Raw genomic sequence first — 14,645 nt, forward strand, 5'->3', positions numbered from 1 at the left:
AGGAAAAATGTAACTGTCTTCAAAATAACCATCTACAGAAATTTGCTTGAAAAGTCCTGTAACATTTCACCCTAGCATTCCCCTTGATCTCTAACCAAGAAAAAGAAAAAGTTTCTGAGTTTATTGCAGGAAAATTACTCCTTATTCTGGGGGTGGGGGAGAACTAGCATCTGGATGCTTCTTTTTGTATCTTTAACTCTTTGTCTTCCCTAATACGGCTAATGTTTGTCTCACATAATACAAATTTCTTGCCTGTAGGTTTACCAGAGGAATTGTTTCCTCTCATTTTGACCTTCTATTTCTAGCTGTGAAATTGATTGATTTTTTTTAAAGCCCCTTGTAGATATGTTTTCTGAAATATTCAGGGAAATATTCAGGGAATATTCAGGGAAAATATTCAGGGGAAATATTCAGGGAAATAGCTTAGGAAAAAAATATATAATGTTAAGGAAAAGAGCTATGTAGCTAAATGTAATTAAGAAGGGCAACTCTGAAATTAGTCAAGGTACTAAGAATAAAAATAAGTAGCAAAAGACAACTTGTGAGGCTTATATAGTTCTAGGACTCAGATGAACAGTTGTCGCTGTGTGAACATTTTTTTTCCGATTTAAACTATTTCAGGTGACATTTACTTTGGCTTTGGCCAAGGTCACGATTTAGCTGAATAGAGTCAGGACTGATCCCAGATCTGTCACTGATAATCATTGCCACCTTACCTCTCAGTTCTCAGAGTTCAATTCACTTCAGCAAATATTTACTGAGTGCTTATGGCTGTTGACTTTTCTAAGTCAGAGAAAACTAATGAGATGCTAGTAAAATGTGACTTGTCTTGAATACGATAGCACCACATCTAGAAAGCCTTTATCATTACTGGTGTTTTAAACCAGAAGTCAACTTAATTGCATTAATCACACCACTTGTGTATACTGCTTTGAGATACACTAATTTCAACGCTGAATTCTGATTTTTATCTGCAAAAAACATTGGATACAAATCACAGTCCCCAAGGCTTGACTCAGAAGTAAAATAACACCACTTGCTGTCTAATATCAATTATGCACATCCCTAATAGCTCAGCAGAGGGACAGCATTAGCCATTATATAAACTAATTGGGTTAATTCTACTTTGGAATTTAGGCAAATAGTTAACTAAGATAAACAGAGGGTCATTATGCGTCTACTTGTACACATTTATCTACACTTCTTATTTATACTACTAAATGCTTAAAACAACACTAGACTGTAAATTTGCCTCTTTTTCCCCTGATTCTCTTGGCAGGGATTCTTACATTAAAGAGTGACGTTGGGTCTCCTCTCAAATAAATAAGAGAGCAGTGGGAGGAAAAAAAACCTGCAGCTACAAAGTCGTTCTAACCCATTAAATGCAGATGGCTCACAGGGGGGTTAATCATCAGGAGCGAACACACATCATGCTGAAATATAGAGCTGTTTTCTATCACTTGTTACCATTTGAATGTCTGTCTCAGGAAAGTGAATCCCATCTATCTTCCTGGCCATCAGTTGCCCTTTGAATCCTCCTCTCTCTGATGTAGCTAGATTTTTTCTTCAGAACTTACTGAGATGAATGAGCTCTTGCCACACGTAGAAGTGAAAGAAAACATTTCTTTCTCTGCCAGAACAGATGAGATTCGTCATTAGGAGAATGGATTTGACCTTGTAAAGTGGACCAAAGCAATTAACAAACAAACCTCTGGGGGGTGGAGGAGGAGTGGTTACCATTATCCTAGTCCTCTAACAGAAGCATTTTTAATTTTTTAATGTGCACACAGCTCTGTAGCAGAGATTTTTTAATCTCATCACTTGAAAAGAATCTAAAATGTGGGATATGCCATCTCTAATTGTAAGTCTTTTCATGCAAAGAGAAATTCAAAGACATTTTAAAGATCATGTAGATTTATCGTCATCTATCAAAAATCAAGTACCAATAAGTCAACATAATTAGAAATCATTTAAGATACCCATAAAACCAGCTTTGTAGCACCTTATAAAACAAAGCTAGAGATCAACATTAGTGTGAACTATAAAATAATGAAAAATCCAATTCAAAGATGATGTACAATTCCTAAGAAAAAATGTTGGTTACACTTTGCATCTCTCTCATTGACCCATTAGGTGATGAGCTCCTTTAATTAATATAACTCCTCATTTCATGATTTTCATTTTATCATTTCCCCTTACTCTTTAGCCTTCCTCCTTTAAAAAAAAAAATCTGCTATCCTCTTTCTGAAAGCACCAACGGGGTATGTGGCATTTAGGGAAAGAGCAGCTACTTGTCTGTGGGATAATGTCAGTCAGAAGATAACTTCCTTACTTTCCCCCCGAGTACATTTCATTGAATTCTATTGAGATGAATGACATAATCTTGAGTGAATCTAACTAGTAAACTTCCAGGGGAATACTCATCTCCCATAGACTTATAATACTGTATTCTTGCAGTCTTAGTTGTTTTTCTGAAGGAGTTTTGAAACCACTCAGCAATTTAGACACTAGAATAACCCTTTAAAAGTTTTTGTTTATTTTGCAAATAAACCAGTCAATTCCAGGCACTTGTTGACAGACATTCCTTTCAAAAACGCTGTGTGTGTATATATATATATATATATATATATATATATGGTGTCACAAAACCTATCTTCAAAAAAACAAAATAATAGGAGGGGAGTAGTATATCAGACAAGCAAAAGATGTGTGAGCTAAATGCAATTAAAAGAAAAGGAACAGAAGAGATCCAAAAGGCTAACAAACATGTGAAAAATAGTTCCAGATCACTGATTGTCAGAGAAATGCAAATAAAGACAATACTGAGATACCACCTCACCCCTGTGAGAATGGCATACATCAAAAATGACAGCAGCAACAAATGCTGGAGTGGTTGTGAGGACTAAGGAACCCTCCAACACTGCTAGTGGGAATGTAAATTGGCCCAACCTCTGTGGAGAGCAGTCTGGAGGACTCTCACAAGGCTAGAAATAGAACTCCAATATGACCCAGTAATTTCTGTCCTGGGGATATAGCCTAAGGACTCCATAACACCCAACCAAAAAGATGTGTACGTCTATGTTCATAGCAACACAATTTGTAATAGCTAAAACCTGGAAGCAAACCAGGTGCCCAACAATAGAAGAATGGCTGAGAAAGCTGTGGTATATATACACAATGGAATACTATGCAGCTATTAAGAACAATGTCCCCACCTTCTCTGACCCATCTTGGATGGAGCTAGAAGGAATTATGTTAAGTGATATAAGTCAGAAAGACATAGATGAGTATGGGATGATCCCACTCATAAATAGATGTTGAGAAAGAAGAACGGAATGGGAAACTCAAAGTGGAGTCTGAGTTTGGAATATGGCACCAAAGTAAAAATCTCTGGGTGGAGGGGGAGGGTAGATGTTCACTTGGGGTGGGGGAGAGACAGCCTTTTGGTGCTGGGATAACTATTTAATTAATATGAGAGGGGAATAATGGATTGAATGTCTCAAACTTTTTGATGCATAGACCATAGGCTGGGTATAAGTTCCTTCAATCTAAGCACTTAAGACTTCAAAGTAGTAGTCAGATTGAATTTTAACAGTGCGCTCAAACTGTTCATACATTTCTAATGGCTTGTTCATTGAAATATTAAATTTCCTCAAAGCTTAGACCAGGGAGAACAGGAGCAACAGGTGGTGTTATTTTGTAAGATACAGCTCTATATAAATAGCACAAAAGGACATAAATTATGGTTCGGTCTTATATGATACAGCAAATCCTAACAATGGGATTTTCAAAGTAAAACCAATTGCCAAATAATTTGTTATGGCAATAACTATCTATTACCTTCTTAAACCCTAAGACAGCAGGAACCTTCCCCTTTCTCTATAAAGCTCATACATCTCCCAGTCTGGGAACCCCTAGGGCGGGCCTCACTTTCCTGCACACTTCTCTCAATTTGTACCAAGTGATACTGCATCTGCTGATCCCAACCTGGTTGAATGCAACCAGTACCACCTCAGCATGCTTCACTTCGGACTGTGTCCAGAGACTTCAGATGTAGAATGTCAACCCTTCAGCTTCATTAGTCAGCCACCAGATTCCAGATGATACCATGATGCCAACTTGACTTCTCTGGGCAGATGACCCCACCATGTTGCTTGGAGCTCTGCCTCCCCAGATCCATGCCCACTAGGGAAAGAGAGAGACAGGCTGGGGGTATGGATTGACCTGCCAATGCCCATGTTCAGCAGAGAAGCAATTACAGAAGCCAGACCTTCCACCTTCTGCACCCCACAATGATCCTGGGCCCATACTCTCCGAGGGATAAAGAATATGGACAATATCAAGGGAGGGGGTTGAATATGGAGCTCTGGGGGTGGCCACTGTGTAGAAATGTACTCCTCTTATCTTATAGTCTTATCAATATTTCCATTTCGTAAATAAAAATTAAAAAAATTGGAAACAATTATACTGAAGCAAATATTAAACCCAGTTATTACTGTCATAATCATCATTATTACCAGCAGATGGCACTATACAAGTGTAAGAGATGTCTACACTAATGTGACTTGTATGAAGATATCACCACTTAGGCTGACTGGTGTGAAATTCTCTCCACTGACTTAACTCTCTGTTAAAGTGTTGCGCCTGGGAGTTGCATCAGTTGCATGTGGAGAACACATACTCAGCAAGACTAATTTATTTAACAAACACTTAAACAGTGCTTGTTATGTGACAGATGAGTAGACCTCTCTTCTGATAAGAAAGTTGAAATGCAGAGAGGTCAAGATTTCCTTATGTCATAAAGTCAGTAAGTGGTTGAACAAGTATTTGGCCCAGGAAGTTAACCTCATTTATGCTCTCTCTGCTTTGCTCCTTCTCAATTCACTTGTATAAATCAGTCATTCATCTACTCAACAATTTTAAGGAACCAGCTTGAAAATCAAAGCCATTAAAACAATGTCCAGTGTGATAAGCATGGAAGTTCTAGGGGTATGGGGCAGTGTTTAGGAAGCAAAGATGTTTTCTTTGCTTTCTTTTTTTTAAATCTAATTTTTCAGAGAGATGAAGAGAGGGAGAGGGAGGGAGAGGGAGAGGGAGAGAGAGAGAGAGAGAGGGAGAGAAACAGAGAAATACCAGAGCACTGTTCAGCTTTGGCTTATGGTGATGCTGGGGATTGAACCTGGGACTTTGGAGCCTCAGGCAGGAGTGTCTCTTTGCATAACCATTATGCTATCTACCCCCCCACCTGCAAGGTGGTTTTCTACTGGCAGTGGTTGTGTGGGATTATTATGGGGGCAAAGTAGACAAGCTAGCAGAAATGAAAAACACCAACAAAGAGGTGTTGACCAAGTCATCATTTTGCTCAGAATCCATATATACTGGGTACTTTGCAAAATAAATATATTCCTCTAAATATTTGACTTTATATTCTGACAAATACTGAGAATAGTTTTAAACTTTAGTAAGTAGATTGTCACTGGTGTTTTGTCTGTAGTTTCAGTAATTCCTATCATTCTTGGTGACATCCCCAAATTTCAGGTTATCTATAATTGTGCCCAAGTGGAAATCTGAAATGTCCCGTTCTCTGGCCATACTCTACACCACCCCAAAACTGTTTAACTTAGTCTTTTCAATGATCTCATTATCTGACCTCATCAAGTCTTTCAGTCTAGCAGTCTCAGCAGTTTTCTCTGACACCCCCTTCCAGTCAGTTTACATTTCTTACCAGTTTTCTCAGTCCTTATTCTTTCAACTACTCTCTGGCCAGTGCCATCAAAGGCCTGCTGTTTTCCCTTTATCACACCTGCCTCAGATGGGTTAGGGAACAACACTAAAGAAAACACAAGGAGGGATGTATGCAGATTAGCTCTGCTAGAAGAATGTATATCCTCTAAAAATGTTGATTATTGATCACTAGGGGATCCTCCACATGCCTGAACACTTCTTTCCTATTTTCCATTAACACTTCAAAGTTTGCTCACTCTTCACATCTCTTATCTTAATGCTCCCCTACCTCACTGCACCGTGTTCACAAAGAAAAAAGTCCTAAAGAAACTCTGTCAATTCCCTGTTACGACATTTACAAGCCTACCTATATCCAGAAGTGTTTTTCTTAATCTTCTGGCTTATTTTAGGGTAAGAGCTATTCTAATTTTTTATATGTATTTATTCCCTTTTGTTGCCCTTGTTATTTTATTGTTGTAGTTATTGTTGTTGTTATAAATGTAATTGTTGGAGAGGATAGAGAGAAATGGAGAGAGGAGGGGAAGACAGAGAGGGGGAGAGAAAGATAGACACCTGCAGACCTGCATCACCGCCTGTGAAGGGATTCCTCGGCAGGTGGGGAGCCAAGTGCTCTAACCATGATCCTTACGCTGGTCCTTGGGCTTTGTGCCACCTGTGCTTAACACGCTGCGCTACCGCCCGACTCCCTGCTATTCTAATTCTAACCTTTGTTCCAGATTGCATAGGTTCTCATCTTGTTAGTTTTTAACTATCTCCAGTATGTTTCAACTTCTCCTTTCTGCCATATACCAAATCTAGTTTGTTTAAAAAACAATTATTATGTATGTCTCAAAGTTTTTCAAAACACAAACTGAATTTTTTTAATATATAGGCTGTGTATTTGATATGCGGACTCTCTCAAAAGCCTAAACCAAGTAGATTAGAAGCATCCAATAGCACAGCTATATACAAGATACTGGATACTGTACAGCAAACCATAACAAAAGGACTTTTCAAAGTTAACCCAATTACCAAATAATGTGATGATAACATTAACTATCGATTGTCTTTTCGAACCCAAAGAGAGCAGGAACCTCACATCTCCACTATAGAGCCCCTACTTCCCCCAGTCCTGGAACCCTTGGATAGGGCCCACTTTCCCGTATGCCTCTCCCAATCCAAACCAAATAATATTGCATCCGCCGATCACAACCTAACCAACGCAACGATTGCCACCTCAACATGCTTCACCTCAGACTATGTCCAGAGACTTCACATGTGGAATGACAACCCTTCAGCTTCATTACTCGGGTGAGACCTTACCTTTCATAGTATACTCTAATTCCATCTCAGGTGGTTCACTTTCTAACAAAGTCCCAAAACCTAGATATACACCAGTTTCTGTGAGAGAGAGCATATGTTCACACGTATCCATAAACTACTGCAAAATATATACCTGAAAGCAGAAGTACACTAGAGTTTGCAGTGAGTACCCCCCTAACACTTCCTCTCCACTATTCCAAGCTTGGGATCCATGATTGCTCAACAATTTGTTTGGCTTCGTATGTTAACTCTCTTTTCAGTCACCAGGTTCCAGATGTTATCAGGATGCCGGCCAGGCTTCCCTAGACCGAAGACCCCACCAATGTGTCCTGGAGCTCAGCTTCCCCAGAGACACACCCTACTAGGGAAAGAGAGAGGCAGACTGGGAGTATGGACCGACCAGTCAACGCCCATGTTCAGCGGGGAAGCAATTACAGAAGCCAGACCTTCTACCTTCTGCAACCCACAATGACCCTGGGTCCATGCTCCCAGAGGGATAGAGAATGGGAAAGCTATCATGGGAGGGGTTGGGTTATGGAGATTGGGTGGTGGGAATTGTGTGGAGTTGTACCCCTCCTACCCTATGGTTTTGTTAATTAATCCTTTCTTAAATAAAAAAAATAAAAAAAAAACAATTATTAAAGTGTGAGAAAATTTTTCATGTCATTTCATTATGTCTGGATTGGTGTTGGGATTTTCTATGGAGGCGTATCTGTTCTCAGTTACTCACTATTCAAACTTCTACATTGAAATTTCTACTACAATATTTATATCCCTTTCCCATATTAGGGAGCTACTCTCTTCCCTGATCCAGCTTTCTGGTCTTTCTCCCAGCCATGGCATCATCTCCCCAGACAATAATTAGGATCCACCTACATATCAGATTTCAGGTTCAGGCAAAAAACAAAACAAAGCAAAAAACACTAGTATAGCTACAGGCCCTGAAATATAACTAAAATATGCCTACTAGCTATCTATAAAATTGAGGACCTCCCAACTCTTCATCTGCACTATTTTAGCCTTTCATCTATGATTGTTCAACGATTTGATTTGATTTGTATGTTAACTCTCTTTTCAGCCACCAGGTTCCAGATGCTAGCATGATGCCAACCAGACTTCCTTGGATAGACGACCCCACCAATGTGCCTTGGAGCTCTGCTTCCCCAGAGCACTTCCCAACTAGGGAAAGAGAGAGACAGGCTGGGAGTATGGATTGACCTGTCAACACCCATGTTCATCGGGGAAGCAATTACAGAAGCCAGACCTTCAACCTCCTGCATCCCACAATGATCTTGTGTTCATACTCCCAGAGGGTTAAAGAATAGGAAAGCTATCAGGGGAGGGGATGGGATACGGAAGTTTGGTGGTGGGACTTGCGTGAAGTCATACCCCTCTTATCCTATGGTTTTGTCAGTGTTCCCTTTTTATAAATAAAAATTTTAAAAAAATAAATAAATTTCTACTTTTTTTTTGACTAGAGTATTGCTCAGCTCTGGCTATTGATGGTGCAGGGGATCAAACCTTGGCTCTCTCACATTCAAGTTACAGTTGGATTTTTCCTAGACCATGGAAATTTAATTTTTTTCAGGATCACCAAATTAAATCCAATGACCATTTTCAAGTCACTTCTGGGTTGAATTGTGTTCGGCAAAAGTCTAATCCCTTCATTCCCATCCCCACACCCCCTCCAACACAACAGGGATACATTGAACAATAAGCAGATGCAGGAAAGGATAAATACCCGAATCAGGACTGCAATTGACTCCATCTGTCAGATTTAACTGCAGATAGAGCAGAGAATGTGAGTTGTTGGAGTCATAGATATGCATTATTCTTTGTTCATTTGTGTATGTCTGAAATGCTTTATTAATATCATTTTTCTAGGGTCAGGAACTAGCTCATTTATTAGAGTGCACATATAACTACATGGGAGAACAGAAACTTTTTTATTTGTTAATAGAATGTTATAAGACTATAAGATTGCAGTGTATATAGCTCCATACCATACCTGCAACCAAAGTTATGCCCCCCACACTACCACCTCCCAAAGATAACCACAGATAACCACCATAGTTCTTTTTTTAATCTTTTAAAAATGTTTTATTATCTTTATTTATTTACTGGATAGAGACAGCCAGAAAACAAGAGGGGAGATAAAGAAGGAGAGAGACAGAGTGACACCTGCATCCCTGCTTCACCATTCCTGAAGCTTTCCCCCCTGAAGGTGGGGAATGGGGGCTTGAACCTGGGTCCTTGCACATTGTAACATGTGCTCTCAACCAGGTGTGCCACCACCCAGCCCCATCACCATAGTTCTTATGAGTCTTAAAAACACTTTGCTTGCTTCTGCCTTTTTTTCCCCCCAAGTCCATGTGTATCCAACCTCTAGATTCCACACAAGAGTGAAACTGTCAGTTGTCTTTCCTTCCTTTCTCTCTCTCTCTTTCTTTCTTTCTTTCTTTCTTTCTATTACCAGAGCACCGCTCAGTTCTGGCTTATGGTGGTGCAGGGGATTGAACCTGGGACTTTGGAGCCTCAGGCATGAGAGTCAGTTTGCATAACCATTATGCTATCTCCCCCTGCCTGTCTTTCATTTCTTTACTTATTTCACTAAGCATCTGTTTTGTCCATTTTGTCCCAAAGGACACAATATCATCTTTTTTTGATTGCAGAGTAGTATTCCATGGGATATTTGTGACATAACTTCTTTAGCCCACCATCTGTTGATAGAAATTTTGGCTGCGTCCAATATTTGGCTGTTGGGAATAATGCAGCTATGAACATAGGGGTGCATATGTGGGGGGACTTTTTTTCACCAATATTATTGTGTGCCTTTATGACAAATCCACTGTTCCTGCTGGCCATTTCTCCTTTTTTTCTTTTGTTTGATAGGACAGAGAGAATTTGAGAGGGGAGGGGAGTAGAGAGGGAGAGAGAAAGAGAAACACCTGTAGCTCTGCTTCATCACTATTGACTCTTCCTCCCTATACGTGAGGACCAGGGGCTTGAACCCAGGTATTTGTGCATGGTAACATGTGTGCTCAAGCAAGCACCAAATGAACAAATAGTGCTGGGGATGGCCTGAGAGTTGTTGCAGCAGCAGTATAACAACAAACTTGTGTGCATGAGGTCATAAGTTCATTGCCCATGACCACATGTGCCAGAGTGATGCCCAGGTGTTCTATTTCTCTCTAATAAATAGGTAAATAAGTCTTTAAGAAAAAAAATAATAAATGCAGTGCTGAGGTTTCTTTGGAGGGGGAAATGTAATGACATCTATCTTGGGGGGTTGTGGACATACACCCTTGTGATAATGACGACCCTGTCAATTAACATTTCCACAATAAAATGATAATAAACTGTTGTCAATGGGGTATCTCTACCCCAGGTTGACTTTTTCAGATGGTAAAAGAAAGAATTAAATTAATTTTTTTTAAAAAAAATGCTGAGTATCCAACTCAGGAGACGACACAGGAGATGAGCAGCCTCTTGGTTCAATGCCCCTCCCTTCCCCTATTCTTTTTTCTTTTCTTGTCTTGTGTGTGTCTTCTTTCCTTCTCTTCTTTTTGTTTCTTTTTCTTGATTTCTTGGAAACAGCCTGTGGCCTGACAGCTTAAAAGAACCTGTCCAGAATGATCTGAGAGAGCAGGTGAGACCCAGGGCCTCAGGTAAGAACCTGCTCATGGATGCCAACAAGCTAGTCACTGAGCCATCTGGCATTGCTGAGGGTGTGGCTTCAAGCCCCAGGGCTGCAACCATTTGTTAAAGAGACAAAAAGTCACTTTAGCATTTAATTTTTCTTATGAATGCAGGGCTATTATGCATATGAGATACTAATGAGTGGTCGCATCGGCTTTCTTCCTTCCTTCCTTCCTTCCTTCCTTCCTTCCTTCCTTTCTTTCTTTCTTTTTTTTTACTTTTGCCTCTAGGGATATCACTGGGGCTTGGTGCCTGCGCTGCCAATCAATGCTCCTGGAGGTAATTTATTTTATCCCTTTCGATGCCCTTGTTGTTTATCACTGTTGTTGTTATTATTGTTGTTATTGCTGTCGTTGTTGTTAGATTGGACAGAGAGAAATCGAGAGAGGAGGGGAAGACAGAGAGGGGGAGACAAAGACACCCGCAGACCTGCTTCACTGCCCGTGAAGCGTCCCCCTGTAGGTGGGGAGTCGGGTACTCCAAACGGGGTTTTTAAGCCGGTCCTTGTGCTTCGCGCCATGTGCGCTTAACCCGCTGTGTTACCGCCTGGCCCCCCATAATTTCCTTTTTTCATTCAGAAAAACGGTGGTGATGGGGATTGCTGAGAAAAATGCCACAGTACTGACTCATCAGTCATGTAGCTCTCCAGTCATCCATGCTCTCCTAGGTGGTGCTGGGGCTCTGTTTCAGGGTCTTATTCACGGCTAGAGCACGTGATATACTGAATGAGCCGCCTTCAGGCCCAGCATTTAGATTTCTTTCTTTTTTTATTGAGGAAAAAGATCAATCAGTTACTGTAGTCGGTGTAAACATGCACAAAATGCAGCCCTTCCCGGCCCCCTCTCTTCCCTTCCCCTACCTGGCGTCTAAGGAGAAGCAGAACTGATTCCTAGTTTTTGTGATTGACTGACTTCTGGAAAGGTACCAGTGCTGGGGAGAGCACACATTGGTTATATGCTAGACACACATCCTTGCGGCTGGGAGCTCCCAGGCTTAGTCCCTGTCATCACCTTGAGCTGGGCAGTCTAATAAATGGCGGGCAAAATCATCCATTGGGAGAGCACCTTGCTTTGTCATGCACACCACCCAGGTTCAACACCTAGTACCTAGCACCCAGCAGCCATTGAGGAAGGCTGTGGGGGGGGGGGTTCCTACTATTTCTGTCTCTGTCTATCTGCAAAAGAGAGTTGGCACAGAAAGGTGAAATTCCAGTGATGGCAAAAAGAAAAAGAAAAAAAAAAAAAAAGGAAAGGAAAGGCATCTATCCAGAAGCAAGCTGCCTGGTTCAGTACATTCTCCCTATAACCCTGCCTGGTGCACAGGGGCCTGGGACCCTCCTCACTGTGTGTGCAATTCCCCACTCCCCCAATGACACTGGGACATTGCAAGGCACAGTCCAGCTTACTTGGGTCAGCTTGTCTTTAGACCTTGTGGAGGGGGAAATATTCAGCTTGTAGAGCATCAGACATGTAGGCCTGTGATTCCATGTTCAAACCATGGTGTTGTATGTACTTATCCCCAGAGTACTACTCTGGCTTGGCCTGGCTCTTTGTTTTATATGAATCTCTCTCTCTCATATTGAGACAGGAGTTGGGCACTTTTGGAAACCACTGATTTTCTTTTTCTTTTTTTAAATTTTTAAAAATATTTAGTTCCTTTTTGTTTGCCTTGTTGCTTTTATTGTTGTTGATGTCGTCGTTGTTGGATAGGACAGAGAGAAATGGAGAGAGGAGGAGAGAAAGACACCTGCAGACCGGCTTCACCGCCTGTGAAGGGACTCCCCTGCAGGTGGGGAGTGGGGGGGCTCCAACCAGGATCCTTACATGCTGGTCCTTGTGCTTTGCGCCACGTGCGCTTAACCTGTTGCACTACCACCCGACTCCCTAAACCACTGGTTTTCTACTGTCTCCATGGTTTCTTCATTTTTCAGTGTCTTATAGGAAATCAGACAGGGACCAGGCCATGGCACACCTAGTTGAACACACATGTTTCCATGCACAAGGACCTTGGTTTAAGCCACTATCTCCATCTGCTGGATGGAGCAGTGCTGCTGGTGTCTCTCTCCTCTCTCTCCCCTCTCAATTCCTGTCTCTATCCCAAATAATTAACTACTAAATTATAGAAAATGCATAATATATATTATATTTAAGATTGCCTTCTTTCACTTAGCAGTATGCATCTGAGTTTCCTTCGTGATATTTTGTGGTTTAATGGCTCATTTATTTTGTCACTGAATAATTTCCATTGTGTGAATGGATACATCACAGCTTTCTTTTTTTTTTTTTTTTTTAAATCTTGCATCCGTTTCTTTTTTTTAATGTTTATTTATTCATTTTCCCTTTTTGTTGCCCTTGTTTTTATTGTTGTAGTTATTATTGATGTTATTGATGTCGTTGTTGTTGGATAGGACAGAGAGAAATGGAGAGAGGAGGGGGAGACAAAGAGGGGGAGAGAAAGATAGACACCTGCAGATCTGCTTCACCACTTGTGAAGCGACTCCCCTGCAGGTGGGGAGCGGGGGGCTTGAACCAGGATCCTTACGCCGGTCCTTGTGCTTTGCGCCACCTGCGCTTAACTGCTGCGCTACCGCCCGACTTCCCATCACAGCTTTCTTTATCTTCTATTGACATTTTGTCTTGGCAATTATGAATAAAGTAACTATGAGTTCTAAACTAGAGAACTTTGGATGTAAATTTGAGTAAATATGGAGGACCGTAATAGTTGGATGATTTGGTAAAAATTTGCTTAGTTTTGTAAGAAGTTGCCAGACTTTTCCAAAATGCCTGCACCACTTTGCATTTTGATCACAGTATGCATGTTTCTGTTGTCCCATATTCTCACGACATTTGGGATTGTTTGTGTTTTAGACTTTGTTCATTCTAGCAGGTATATAATATTAACAGGGATCTCGTTTTCTTAAATGTGTAATTTGCTGACGGCACATGATACTGAGCCCTTTTTCATAGATTGATTGGTCATCTGTATATGGCCTTTGGCGATACATGTGCTCAAGTTTCTTGTCCATTTTAAAATTGTTTTCTTACTGTTGAATTTTAAGATAGCTTATAGATTTCAGATAGGTGTTTTATGGACATTGCCCTTCACTTTATGCCTTACGTTTTCTCTCTCTTGACAATGTCTCTGAGCAGGAATATTTATTTATTTTAATAAAATTCAACTTACCATTTTATTTGTTTCATGAATCATGCTTTCAGTATTGTATCTAGAAAGTCATCAGCATTTTGTTTTCTCCTTTGTTATTTCCCAAGGGTTTTACCATTTTGTCTTTTACCTCCTTTAAGTCTTTGGTTCATTCTAAATTCATTTTTCTAAAAAGTGAAAGGTTTAGGTATAGTGTGTGTGTGTGTGTGTGTGTGTGTGTGTGTGTGTGTACTCACTTTTTCCATGGTCATTTGTTGAGAACCATTTTTCCTTTTTTAAGTCATTTTTGCTCCTTTGCCGGTGATCAGTTGCTCATATACTCTTCTCTCTCCATCAGTCAGCCACAGAGCCCTACATGAATTATGTGTATTGCTAGTGGAATTTCACAACAGTTTTATGCTACTATTAGGTACATAGTAATAGTGGAAATTAAACTCAGAAGGGACTCTACCAATATAAACGGATGGAAACATCTTTATCTTTAACTTACATGTTCTATCGCTACACACTGCTTATAAACAGCAAATAATTGGACTTCAAGATATGAACCCCCAATCACTACATTATTTTTTATTTTATTTTACTTAAATTTAAATTTAATTTAATTTAACTTGATTTTTTTTTTTTTTTTGTCACCAGGGTTCTCTCTGGAGCTCAGTGCCTGCACTGTGAGTCTATTGCTCCAGGCGGTCATTTTTTGCTTTTTTTTTTTTTGTTTCTCTTTTTTATTTGATAGG

This window comes from Erinaceus europaeus, chromosome 7, assembly GCF_950295315.1.
Source record: "Erinaceus europaeus chromosome 7, mEriEur2.1, whole genome shotgun sequence".
Lineage (NCBI taxonomy): Eukaryota > Metazoa > Chordata > Mammalia > Eulipotyphla > Erinaceidae > Erinaceus > Erinaceus europaeus.